The 15,000-nt window shown below is 38.0% G+C and overlaps 1 long non-coding RNA gene across 2 annotated transcripts in view; it reads right to left on the bottom strand.

The window, feature by feature from the left end:
- LOC144975722 (uncharacterized) overlaps window positions 1-15,000 on the bottom strand; it is a 195,885-nt gene that overhangs the window by 52,182 nt on the left and 128,703 nt on the right. The window contains exon 3 of one of the 2 annotated variants that reach the window (XR_013645973.1): window positions 105-206. The exons of the other annotated variant lie outside the window; for it this stretch is intronic. This is a non-coding gene — a long non-coding RNA (uncharacterized LOC144975722). The remainder of the gene's footprint in view (window positions 1-104; window positions 207-15,000) is intronic. 2 annotated transcript variants of the gene reach the window in all.

The raw sequence follows: 15,000 nt of genomic DNA, 5'->3' as shown, positions 1-15,000 counted from the left end.
ACAAAAGAGTAATAAAAACGAAGGAAGGAAATTTTTTTTAAAAGAAACAATGAAAAGAATAATAAAAAATTAAGTTTAAATCGTCAACGAGAATGAAGTCTGACCTGTATTATGGTCTGTCCAGATCTCATACCCAATCAAAAAGCATCACAATTGGATTCAGTAGTCTGATGTCACGCCGCCCGGCAACGGCGGCCATCTTGGTTCTAAACAAAGAAAATCATTACTTTTTATTCTTCATGCTGGCTAGAACTTTTCATATGCCTTGTGATCAGAATGTGTAAAAGTCAAAACATGATCAAATTTATGGGGGAGTTTTTCCTCTGGATACGATTTTATGCTCGCCGGGGAAATATTTCATACGGGCATCCGCCATTGTTCCGATAGTTTAGAGCCAGTGTTACTAAGTTACCATGCGTCATTAGGAAGGAAGTGACGTTACGACTGTTGAAGAGTATTGTGTTTAATCTAACCTGAGTCGGTTGAATGTGGTTGCTGTGAAAATCAAACAAACATCAACAAAGCTTACACGATACTAATTTCGAAAAGAAAGAAGAAGAAGAAGAGAAAATAATGAACTTTTATATAGAGCAATATCCATTAAACGAGCTCAAAGCGCTTTACAAAGGGTCCCCCACAAACAGCAACACGTAACATGGAGAACGAGACATAACGCTCTGAGGCGATTTTATAATTTTTTTTCCGACAGAGACAACACTGTTAACGGTCAGGTACTCATTTAACCCTGATTGCGGTGTGAGAATGTAAGTAAAGAGTCTTTTCCAATGACTCAACTATGCGCCGATGAAGGTTCGAGCTCAGGACCTTCCGATCCGAAAGCGAGTGTCATACCGCGAGACCACATAGCCAAACAGAAGAAGAAGAAGAAGAAGAAGAAGAAGAAGAAGAAGAAGAAGAAGAATGTTTCGAATCCAATAAGATTGTATCTAATCCTAGATTCATCCCAACCTATCGCCTTTGTCCTCCTTTCGTAATGGTCACTGAGTGGTCAGTGAGTGGTCAGTGACTGGTCAGTGGATTTGGAAAGGAGAGAGTCCTGGAAATCTGCCATAATATTCTTACTAAACATCCAATATGCGTTTTGACAAGGGACCTTTTACTGGATTTATCGATTGATGAAAATCGCCATCTTACTGACCTCCCACAGTGGGCAGGGAGGTACATACTGTGTTTTCTATCCTGACCTCCCACAGTGGGCAGGGAGGTACATACTGTGTTTTCTATCCTGACCTCCCATAGTGGGCAGGGAGGTACATACTGTGTCTTCTATCCCTCTATATCTGTTTTCCAACTTGCTTTCTCTCTTTGTCTTGGAATGAGATTACTTGGTTTTGTCTGGGCGCTTGCCGGATACCCTAGCTGGGAGGGAAACAGTCAAATGTATAGTTAGTTTTGAGATATGATATTTTTTTCCTTGTAAATCATCTCTCTGTTATGCACTGTATTATGTTTTGTTTACATATTATATATGATGTGTAAATATTTGAGTGTATTCCTCTTAGTGGGGACCTGTGCTTATGTCTGGATGAGACTTTTAGGTATCTCAAACTAAGTACTTTGATAGTGTGCTCTTTTTCTTGGGTGCTTTTAATTATAATTCTAAATCTTTTTACTTTCCCATTTTCTTTCTTTTTACTGGCGCTGATATGACCTTAATGTGTTGCAAGCGCCGTAAAACCCTTTAAAAAATAAACAACATCGCCATCAACCTGTCAATGATTTCTATCACACTAAAAACTGCCAGAATTCTTGTATTGGAAAGAAAATAATCATGAGGATTTGTATAGCGCAATATCCACTAAACGTGCTCAAATCGCTTTATAAGGGGTTCCTAGCCAATAGAAACACAACACGTTGCATGTAGGACAAGACATGACGCCTATTGGGCGATATTACAATTTTTTTCGACAGAGACAATGAATTCCTGGCCGTTTACGTTGGAAAATGTAATATCGCCTAACAACCTTCATGTCTCGTCCTACATGTTAAGTGCTGCTGTTGGCTAGGGACACATTGTAAAGCGATTTGTGCTCGTTTAGAGGATATTGCGTTATATAAAACCTCAAATTTGTTTGTTTTAAGAGTGAGAGAGTGAAAGAGAGAGAGAGAGAGAGAGATAGAGGGACAAGAGAGAGACGGGGAGGGGAGAAAGAGGGGAGAGAGAGATGGGGAGCAAGAGGGGAAAGAAGGAGAGAGAGGGATAGAAGAGAGAGAGAGAGAGAGAGAGAGAGAGAGAGAGAGAGAGAGGATATATATAGAGAGAGCGAGAAAGATTTGTTTTGTCTGAAGAGAACAGAATAGAACAGAACGGAACAGAACAGCCAATACAATTTGGAGAGAGAGAGAGATATATATAAATATATATATAGAGAGAGAGATAGCGGGACGAGAGAGAGACAGGGAGAAAGAGGGGGGAGAGAGAGGAGAGAGATGGGGAGAGAAAGAGGGAGAGAGGGTGGGAGAGATGGAGAGAGAGAGAAGATATATAGAGAGAGAGCGAGGAAGATTTGTTTTGTCTGAATAAAACAGAACAGAACAGTCAATACAATTTGGAGAGAGGGCGAGAGAGAGAGAGAGAGAGAGAGAGAGAGAGAGAGAGAAGTCATTCTCTGTAGCTATGGCTAACTGTTGCTGGCATGAGTGGATTTCGGCCTCAAATCGTCCGTCAATCCCCCAGTAGGTTAGAGTATTCCTTCAGACCCACAGAGCCGGGGTTTATCACATTTTCTATAGCGTGACACGGACAATAGCTATTGCTTGATATCCTTTTGATAGGACGCAAAGTAAACACCTCAGACCGGCTACCCAATAACCGCTTGATAGACACTGGTTGGATGGCGCAGTCAGTAGGGTGACCGCTCGCTGTTCTCTCTCTCTCTCTCTCTCTCTCTCTCTCTCTCTCTCTCTCTCTCTTTTCTCAATATATATATATATATATATATATATATATATATATATATATCTTTCTCTCTCTCTCTCTCTCTCTTTCTCTCACTCTCTCCCTATATATATATATAATATATATCTTTCTCTCTCTCTGTCTCTCTCTCTCTCTCTCTCTCTCTCTCTCTCTCTCAGCCAGGCGAAGGGTGTCGTGCCATTGGAGCCTAAATGTGACACTGACTCCGTGACTTTTAATTCTCTATTTTCATTTGGCACTTCTCCATCAACTATTTTTCTCATCATATCTGAAATAAACACGCACCTGTTGAAAATTTTGGCCAGGAATCTCGTCCCACAACGAGAACTGCAAAGCAGCGTATGTTTTAAATTCAGAGTGACTGGATATCCATTGTGTATTCTATATGGTGTCGATAAGCTAGCCAATAGGGAATGGGATTAGCGGAAGAGTAGCGTCCCTTGATTGGACGTCACCCATAGTCTGTGACGTCACCGGCGGAAAAGTTATTCGAGAGAGAACGTCATGTTGGTTGTGCGCATGCATCTCTCGTCCTCGCTTCCCGGTGAAAGGGGTTTGAGACACTTCAAAACCAAATTGACGTTCTCTCTGTGAGGTGATGTCCAATCAAGGGACGCTACTCTTCCGCTAATCTCATTCCCTATTGATGAACTGATTACATTATGTATCGAAAAACTATATTCATCACGGTTTTTGTAATCGGAGTAACGTTGTCAAGTTTTAGTCGATATTCATGTCAAAATGGTACTAAACCGACGTGCATTTATTTGCAGGTCTGATAACCCAAGTCCATATAGGCTCATCGCAGTAATGGAAATCTCAAAAAATGAAGCAAAATATTGTCCATCACAATATAATATACAGGTTTGGTAGTCGGACGCAATTTTATTCTTGATAGAACATCAATGAAATATTTTACGTTGGTTTCAGAGTATTTCTATTACAAAAATGGCCCAAAAAACAATTTGACTTATCAGACCTGCAAATAAGAACACGTTGGTGCGGTATAATAGTAAGCAGGTGCTCATGTGCGGCTATGTGGTCTTGTGGTATGATAGAAAGGTCCTGGGTTCGAGCCTACCCTGGCGCATAGTTGGAGAAGGCTCTTTTCTCACATTATCTCACCTAACTCCGGTGTAGAAGGAGTACCTGGCTGTTGACAGAGTTGTCTCTCTCCGACAAAATAAATTGTAATATCGCCTAACAGGCGTTATGTCTGTTAAATGTTGCTGCTGGCCATGGACCCCTTGTAAAGCGCTTTGAACACGTTTAGTGGACATTGCTCTATATAACAATTATTATTAATCAATTATTATTCATTACTATATAACGTTCATTTTTAAATGAATCATCCCGGACCGAGTCAGGTTAGAGTCTAATCGAAGCCGGCTTGTAAAGGGCTGGGATAATCGTTGTTGTATTCGATAAATAATCGATATTTGACAATGCATCAATTAGAACCCGGGCCAAGGGACCTTGTCGACGGAAATACAAACGTTATTTTCTAATCTGTAGTTATAGAGGGTTTCAGTCGTCGCATCAGTTCGAATTCAACCCAATTCAACTTGAATTCAACCCAATTCAACTTGAATTGAACCCAATTCAACTTGAAATCACCCCAATTCAACTTGAATTCAACTCAACTCAACTTGAATTCGACCCAACTCAACTTGAATTAAACCAATTCAACTTGAATTCAACCCAATTCAACTTGAATTGAAAAAGCAATGAATCAACACCACCATCATCACCACCACCACAAACACCACAACCACCACAACTACCACAACCACAAAACCACCACAACCAATACAACCACCACAACCACCACAACAATCACAACTACCACAACCACCACAACCACCACAACCACCACAACCACCATAACCATCACAACCATCACAACCATCACAACCACCACAACCACCACAACCATCACAACCACCTCAACCACCGCAAACCATCACAACCACCACAACCATCACAACCGTCACAACCACTACAAACACCAAAACCACCAAAACCATCACAACCACCACAACCATCACAACCATCACAACAACCACAACCACCACAACCATCACAACCATCACAACTACCACAACCATCACAACCGTCACAACCGCTACAAACACCAAAACCACCAAAACCATCACAATCATCACAACCATCACAACCACCACAACCATCACAACCATCACAACCATCACAACCATCACAATCATCACAACCATCACAACCATCACAACCACCACAACCATCACAACCACCACAACCACCACAACCACCACAAATATTACAACCATCACAACCATCACAACCACCACAACCATCACAACCATCACAACCGTCACAACCACTACAAACACCACAACCACCACAAATATTACAACCACCACAACCATCACAACCACCACAACCACCACAACCATCACAACTACCACAACCACCACAACCACCACAACCACCACAACAATCACAACCATCACAACCACCACATCCACCACAACCACCACAACAATCACAACCATCACAACCACCACAAACACCACAACCACCACAAACACCACGACCATCACAACCATCACAACCATCACAACCACCACAACCATCACAACCATCACAACCACCACAACCACCACAACCATCACAACCGTCATACACCATTTCTGCGACCCGTCTATCCTCATGCATCTACCTCACTAATCCAATTTTTCTTCCCAGCGTTCTGCATTGAGTAATTTTGCCCCCGGCAACTCGCCGCCACTGGAAAACAATTAATATTCTCTCCATTATAATTAATCCCATTTGATAGAAACATTAAGGATTGTTTGTTTTGGTTTCAAGTCATTTATTTCGTTTTATCTGTCTGACAGTTTATACATCGTATTTATCAATCTATTTATCTGTCATCTTCATATTCATTTGGGTTATCTTTCTATCTATCTATCTATCTATCTATCTATCTATCTATCTATCTATCTATCTATCTATCTATCTAGCTAGCTAGCTAGCTATCTATCTATATATATATTATATATATATATATATATATATATATATATATATATATATCTATCAAAATAAATATATATCTATATATCTATAAATCTACCCATTTATCCAACTTTCTACTTGTCTATCGATCCATCTATCTATATATCCATCTGTCTTTCTATCTATCTATCTATATATCTGTCTGTCTGTCTATCTATCTATATATGTGACTATCTTTCCATGCATCTGACTCTCTGTCTGTCTGTCTATCAATAAATCTACCCATCTATTAATTAATCTATTTATATATATATATATATATATATATATATATATATATATATATATATATATATATATATATATATATATGTCTGACTCTCTATCTATCTATTTATCCATCCATCTACCCATCCAGCCATGTATCTATCTATCTATCTATTTATACAGTCATCTAACTATTCGGTCATCAATCTATCCATCCATCCATTTATCCATCCAATTATCTATCTATCTATCTATCGGTTTATCTGTAACTCTTCAAATCGATCTATTACATGCTCTAATAAACCAATCAAAACACGCCATTTCTTGTCAGATAATATTATCCTATATTTTTTCCAAAGAAAAAAATGTCCTTTTCCCAGTAACCTTTGGTGGCAGAGGTCAACAAAGTAATTCCATCGGACCAATGGATGTTGTGAGCGGTATATATATATATATATATATATATATATATATATATATATATATATATATATATGTGTGTGTGTGTGTGTGTGTGTGTGTGGGTGTGGGTGTGTGTTTACATTTGTAGATATGTTTTTCAATGGTCTTTGGTGGGTATGAGTGTTAATGTCTGTGTGTAGATTAAATGAATTATGTATTATTTCTATAGTATCCAATTCGCAGTAGCGGACCAAATAAAATGCAAGACTGAATCATGCCCCACTGTGGAAAAAAGACAATACGTCCAGCCAATTGAAAGTGGTAAAAGGATGTCTTAAATAAGTATGAGTGTTTGTATAACGCATTTCCGGGGATTTACCCGGATAAACGCGCTTCACAGCGTTACATTTATTCCCATAACAGGCAACATGAAACCATACTTCCATTCCACACAGTGCTAGTCAACTGTTAGACGTCTTTTTTGTACTAATACTCTTACAATATATATGCCACATCCTATGGCCAGGTACTCGTTCACAATAGAGTCGAGTGTAGTCTTGTGTGTATACTGTCTTACCCAAGAACACAACGTCTGGACCAGAATTTTATCACAATGTATAGTCATTAGGACATGTACGTTTTTACAATGATGAACGAACCAAAGTTGATACTCCACAATGAAGGCGTTGATCAGATCCATGTACAACACGACACAACTACAGGCCATGCAAGCCTCTACGAGTATGTGTAATCTTGTGCTATTATTTTGTTTTGTTTTTAAAATGTACTGGGGGGGGGGGGGGTATTTATTTGTTTTAGTTGAGGTGTTCTTTTTTGTTCTTGTTGTTGATGTTCTTTTGTTGGGGTTTTTTTGTTTTTCTGTTTTGTTTTACTTTAGGTTTTTTTGTTGTTGTTGTTGTTTATTTGTTGTTTTTATTTTGTTTGTTTTGTTTTGTTTTAATTCAGTACTTTGGGTAAGGTAGAACGGAAACTTAAATGACACGTGCACAGTCCTCGTTCTACAATAAATGTGTTCATGTTGGCCACGAACCCATCGTAAAACGCTTTGAGCACGTTAAGTGAATTCTGTTTTAAATAAATGCTCAAAGATTTTGCTAAGATCCGACAATGCTCGTCAAACGATGTTGGAGATTCGGATCTGCATTTCTTCTAGTCATGAAAAGAACTCACACATGTGTTAATGATGAGCGCCTTGCTACAAACGGTGACATAAATTGGACAAGACTAATCCTTAAATTTTGTATTTATTTCCAATTCCATTGTATTTATTTTCCAACAATAGTCTACACTGTATCTTATTTCACTTTCTAGACTGCATTACACAGTTCCTCCCCACCTCCCCTCTTTTGACTTAATTAATTACGAACCTTTTATAAATTTATATTGCTCTGTTTTAATTCGTGCTTCCTCACAGAGTAGCATAAAATTTCCTGCCCATCAATGTTTTTGTTTATTCATCTTAACAACGCCACTACCACATTAAAATCTCATTCATCTGTAGTGTTTCATTCATCCTGTTTTGTTGATAAAGTGGAAACCCAAAACGTCCATTTGATCCGTTTTTCCTAATTAAACTCAAAGCAAACATTCAAATTCACATTGTTATTTAAATTAGAAGACAGAATACCCAAACAGAACGAACAACGTCTAACGTACGACTTAGATTTTTTAGAATAATCTTAGGCTCCTAGACATTGTTTTGTTGATGAAGTGGAAACCCGAAACGTCCATTTGATCCGTTTTTCCTAATTAAACTCAAAGCAAACATTCAAATTCACATTGTTATTCAAATTAGAAAACAGAATACTAAAACAGAACGAACGACGTCTAACGTACGAATTAGATTTTTTAGAATAATCTTAGGCTCCTAGACCTTGTTTTGTTGATAAAGTGGAAACCCGAAACGTCCATTTGATCCGTTTTTCCTAATTAAACTCAAAGCAAACATTCAAATTCACATTGTTATTTAAATTAGAAGACAGAATACTCAAACAGAACGAACAACGTCTAACGTACGACTTAGATTTTTTAGAATAATCTTAGGCTCCTAGACATTGTTTTGTTGATAAAGTGGAAACCCGAAACGTCCATTTGATCCGTTTTTCCTAATTAAACTCAAAGCAAACATTCAAATTCACATTGTTATTTAAATTAGAAGACAGAATACTCAAACACCGCCATAAACACTACTCAACCAACTCGCGATCATACGGTGGTACACTGCTAACATCCGATCACAAACTTGTAAAAACGAATTTCAACATAAATGTGTACAGACAACGAAGACAGAAAGGTAAAACGGCAGTCAAAATAAACACGGCAAAAATAGTAAATGAGCGAGAATGTCGCATTCATTACCAATATGAACTTAACTCAAGTCTATGGAAAATAAAGCAAAACAGTAATCCAAACAATGAATGGAAAGAGACGCAAGCGGCAATGAAATATGCGGGGGAAGAAAGTGCAGGCTCTATTAATACAACTAAGAACAAACCAAATCGAACGCCTAACATCGCTATTAACGATCTATCGCGGCAACAAAAAGAACTTAGGATCAGGATACAAAACACGAAAGACTCGGAAGAAATAATAAACCTGAAAACGGAACGAAACAAAATACTGCATTCAATTCGATCACTTACAATAAAACACAGAAACGAGGAATTAGACAAAAAAGTGGAAGACATAGAAAAGTCCAAAAATAACGCATCGTCTATGTTCAAAGCGACGAAATCTCTGAACCGAAAACCATTCGAGAACCCAAAACTACAGGATAAATTTGGCAAACAGACAACAAATCCCAACGATATCCTTGACATTGTAACTGACCACTTCAGCAGAAATTTCACAAACAAGTCTCACAAATATCGCCCTTCTCAGGAAACCCTAGAGACCTAAACAACCGCATCACAACAACTGAAGTTAGAAATAGCATAAAGTGCCTAAACAATAACAGATCCCCAGGCGAAGATGAAATTCCCGCTGAATTGCTGAAATGCGGTACCCTCTCCCTGGATCTGAGCATTGCAAACATAATGAACAAAACATTCTCAACACACAAAGACTGGGACATAAACAGCGGTGTCCTAATTACAATACAAAAACCAGGAAAAACGAAAGGACCCGTAAACAACCTGCGCCCAATAACATTACTGAATGCCATAAGAAAAACACTGTCAACTATTGTCCTCAACAGAATTAGACCAAAAATAGAAAATTATCTATCACATAGCCAGAGCGGGTTTCGCCAAGACCGAAGCACATCGGACGTTGTATGGACACATAAATGGTTGGCAGCAAAGGCACTCAAAGAAAACATATCCATAACAATAACCGGAATCGATATGTCCGCAGCCTTTGATACGATCGACAGAGGAAAACTTTTGGAGATATTAACAGAAATAGTAGACGAAGACGAGCTCCGAATAATCCGATTTCTCCTCAGCAACACAAAGATACAACCAAGGATATACGGGGCCACAAAGCAGACGCAGTTCGAAAGTAACATCGGGACCCCCCAAGGAGATAGTCTGAGCCCGATTCTGTTCACAATATACTTAGAACACGCTCTGAAAGAAGTTCGAAAAGTCATTCCAAAACCAACGACTCATATTGAGAATGCAATCCCCAGAGAAATCGCCTATGCAGATGATGTCGATTTTATTGGATCAACACCAGCAAATATAGACATCATACAAAATACCCTCATGAAATATAACCTCCAAGTCAATGCCAATAAAACCGAATTTACAACAATATCGAGGAACAAAGAGGAATGGAAAAGAACAAAGAAAGTCGGCCACTAATTGGAGACACCGAGGATGTACAAAGAAGAAAACAGCTATCAAACGCCGCACTCAGTAAACTCACCAATGTATGGATTAGAGGTGACAAAATAAAGAGAAAAATCAAACTGAAACTGTACCATGCTCTTGTAAAACCGGTACTTCTGTATAACTGCGGCACTTGGGCGTTGACAAAATCCGAAGAAGAACATCTGGATGCCTTCCATCGCACACAGCTAAGAAGGGTACTGGACATCAAATACCCCAAAAAGATCTCAAATGAATCACTCTATAAGATCACAAAAGAAAGACCAATCTCCCTTGACATTTTACAACAACGATGGCAACTTTTCGGTCACATACTACGCAGGGACAAAAACATACCAGCAAACCAAGCCATGTCGGGATACTTCCAAAAACACGGGAACCTTTTCAGAGGAAGACCGATCACAACACTCCCTGTGATCCTAAACAAAAACCTCACAACACTTGGACAAAGCATTAGTCTCATAACGGCAGGGGACCTTGAAAATCTGAGAACCCTAGCAGAGGACCGGCAATATTGGAGACATCTCACACAGGAAATACTGGAAACAGTCAAGGCGACCCGATCTTTCGGTCGAGACGCGAAAGGCATCTAAGTCAAGTAAGTCAATACTCAAACAGAACGAACAACGTCTAACGTACGACTTAGATTTTTTAGAATAATCTTAGGCTCCTAGACATTGTTTTGTTGATGAAGTGGAAACCCGAAACGTCCATTTGATCCGTTTTTCCTAATTAAACTCAAAGCAAACATTCAAATTCACATTGTTATTTAAATTAGAAGACAGAATACTCAAACAGAACGAACAACGTCTAACGTACGACTTAGATTTTTTAGAATAATCTTAGGCTCCTAGACATTGTTTTGTTGATAAAGTGGAAACCCGAAACGTCCATTTGATCCGTTTTTCCTAATTAAACTCAAAGCAAACATTCAAATTCACATTGTTATTTAAATTAGAAGACAGAATACCCAAACAGAACGAACAACGTCTAACGTACGACTTAGATTTTTTAGAATAATCTTAGGCTCCTAGACATTGTTTTGTTGATGAAGTGGAAACCCGAAACGTCCATTTGATCCGTTTTTCCTAATTAAACTCAAAGCAAACATTCAAATTCACATTGCTATTTAAATTAGAAGACAGAATACTCAAATAGAACGAACAACGTCTAACGTACGACTTCGATTTTTTAGAATAATCTTAGGCTCCTAGACATTCTGGAAGGAGTAAAATACATTATTTTATACATCATATATTTGATCATTGAAAAAACCGACGGGTTGTGGGGGGGGGGAGATAATTATTTAACTAATTAAATATTTTATACATTCATATAATGTAATATATTACTATTATTCGGGCAAACATTTCATTTTGTCCACACGCCGCCACTGGAAATGAAAATTTTTCCTAATGATTCTACGACATTGCGTTAGATCATTGTATTTATTATGCTTATAATAGAGTTATATAGCCATCTAAATCAACAACAGCAGCCAATATTTAGCGTTCCGCCGCGGCACAGCACGAGTTATAAAGGGTTCCTTCCCCTTACATATAAAGTGAATTATGGCGGAGAATGGAAGATCGTTTGGCCGGGAATAAAATGGATACGAAAATATCCAATGATAAAAACGTACCTCGGAAAAAAAAAACAGGCGATGTCTGAGATATGTCGGATTCTGAACAAACACGGATTTTAAAATTTTGGACAGAAAACTCGTACTTCAATTATATCAAATGATTAAAATGACTCTCAATTTGGCAAAAAAAAAAAACAACTCTTAAACCTGGGTCTTCATAGAAGTCGTTAATGAAGCCCCAGGTTTGAGAATTTATTTTTGACAAGAAGAGTGTCATTTTAATCAATTGATATTTGAAGGACGAGCTTTCTGACCAAAATTTTAAATACGTGTTTTTATCACTGTATGCCATATGTGTACTTGCCCTGGGGCCAAATCATGAGAAACTTTGGATGGATAATGAAGTAAAAATTCAAGATAATTATGAAAGCTTTTTTATGATATCACATTAACCACAAATGGTGACCCATCATATCGTAACGGTAACATGTGTGCAGCTATGTGGTCTAGTGGTGTGTTTGCCTTCAGACAGGAAGACACAGAGTTCGAGCCTTGCGCTCAGTGTCGAATAGTTGATTGAGTCCATGAAGAAAAAAGAATGCTTTTTAACTCACAATATCTCACCGTACTCATGTGTAAAATAAGTACCTGGCCGTTAACGATGCTGTCTCTGTGGGGGAAATTAAATATAATAGCGCCAATCAGATCGTCATATCTTGTCCAACGTGTTAAGATTTACTGTTGCTAGGGACGCTTTTAGTGGACATGGCGATATTTAAATTCTCATGCTGTTTGTTGTTTTTATCATGTCGCTATGCTTTTGATGAAAACAAAATGAATTTGAACTCAATTCTATGAGACACGGGTTAAACTGTGTTTTTTTTTTAATTTTTTATTGAAATATTTAATATTTCATTGATATCTGTAAATAAAATGAGTTTTATATAACACAATATCTACTCGAAGTCTCAAGGCGCTTTACAAGGGGTACCAAGACCAACCGCAACACTTAACATGTAAGACAAGACATGATGCCTGTTAGGCGATCATTTTTTCGACGGCACTACGCTGTTTACGGCCTGGTACTCATTTTACACCTGAGTCAGGCGAGAGAATGTGAGTGAAGAGCCTTTTCCAAGGACTCAACTATGCGCCGAGCGAGGCTAGAACCCATGACCTTCCGATCCGAAAGCGAGCGTCATACCACTAGATCACATAGCCGCAAATGGCTGTAATAGTTAATATTTAATATTGTTCTGTTTTGTTTTAAAAGTCTTTATGATGAAGCACCCGTCTACATTAAAAGCATGTTAGAAAACTTTCATGTACCAAATAGGAATTTACGATCCTCGACAGACAAAATGGAGCTTACTCTTAGAAATAATTATGATTATAAATTCTATGGCGGCCGTTCCGTTACCCAAACTGGGCCCCTTGTGTGGAATGATCTGCCCAGAAGGATAAAAGAAGCGAAATCTATTGATAATTGGATTCAGTAGTCTGATGTCACGCCGCCCGGCAACGGCGGCCATCTTGGTTCTAAACAAAAAAAAACCCATTACTTTATATACTTCATGCTGGCTAGAACTTTTCATATGCCTTGTGATCAGAATGAGTAAAAGTCAAAACATGATCAAATTTATGTTTTTTTCCCTCTGGATACGCTTTTATGCTCGCCGGTGAAATATTTCAAACGGGCGTCCGCCATTGTTCCGATAGTTTAGAGCCAGTGTTACAAAGTTACCATGCGTCATTAGGAACGAAGTTACGTTACGATGTTGAAGAGTATTTTAAATCATTGTTAAAGTACTACCCTTTTTTACCGTTACATTTTCATGATATCGATACGATATTACATACACTGCTGCTATTGATATCATTATAAATAAATTATGAATTGAGATTTGTATAGCGCAATATCCACTTAATGTGCTTAAAGCGCTTTACAAGGAGTCCCTGGTCAACAGCAACATTTAACAGTAAAACAGTAAAAGACAGTACGGGAGATGACGCCTGTTAGGCGATATTACAATTTTTCGGACACGCTGTTAACGGCCAGGTACCCATTTTATACCTGAGTACGTTGAGAGAATGTGAGTAAAGAGCCTTTTCCAAGAACTCAACTATGCGCCGAGCGAGGCTCGAACCCATGACCTTCCGATTCGAAAGCGAGTGTCATACCACAAGACCACATATCATTGTGCTATAAGTTGTATTAATGTAATGTTTGTTTATATATTTGTAACGTGCATTGATCATCACACAGTGATGAAAGTACGCGATGTAAATGCCATGTATTATTATTATTATTATTATTATTATTATTATTATTATTATTATTATTATTATTATTATTATTATTATTATTATTATTATTATTATTATTATTATCGTTATCATTATCATTATTATTATTATTATTATTATTATTATTATTATTATTATTATTATTATTATTATTATTATTATTATTTCCCAAGACTTCAACACACGACCCACCCAACACAATAACATACAGGGTGGGGTTTTTATTCAGAAAAGTGAGTGGAGCAGGCACTTATGTTGGTAATAACAAGAGATGAAGTGAGTAGGAAAGTGCCAGAAGACAATAGGGAATAAAAACTTCGCGGCGGCGATGGGGGCTCGAACCCGTGACCTTACTGGTACCACAACAACACCTGGCCAGGGAGATAGTGACTCTACCGTATGAGTTAATGTACATCTAGTTTTTGGCATCGTTTTCCATCACTATTCCAGTTTTTTGTGATGACAATTTAAAGGAAGCTCATGTAAGCCGTTACAATCTTATAGTCGTGATTTTTTTAAACAGGAAGAAATTTGACTCCAGGGATATTTTTGACGCACAAAATGGAAGAAAAATAAAACTCGTCAAATTTCTCCCTTTTTACAAAAAGCACGACTGTATCGTAACGGCTTATAAATAGCATCTTCCT

Source organism: Berghia stephanieae, chromosome 6, assembly GCF_034508935.2.
Source record: "Berghia stephanieae isolate SIO BIC M18660-M18661 chromosome 6, UCSD_Bste_1.3, whole genome shotgun sequence".
Taxonomy (NCBI): domain Eukaryota; kingdom Metazoa; phylum Mollusca; class Gastropoda; order Nudibranchia; family Aeolidiidae; genus Berghia; species Berghia stephanieae.
The sequence above is the reverse complement of the archived record's forward strand: the minus strand, read 5'-3'. Positions and strand labels throughout refer to the sequence as shown.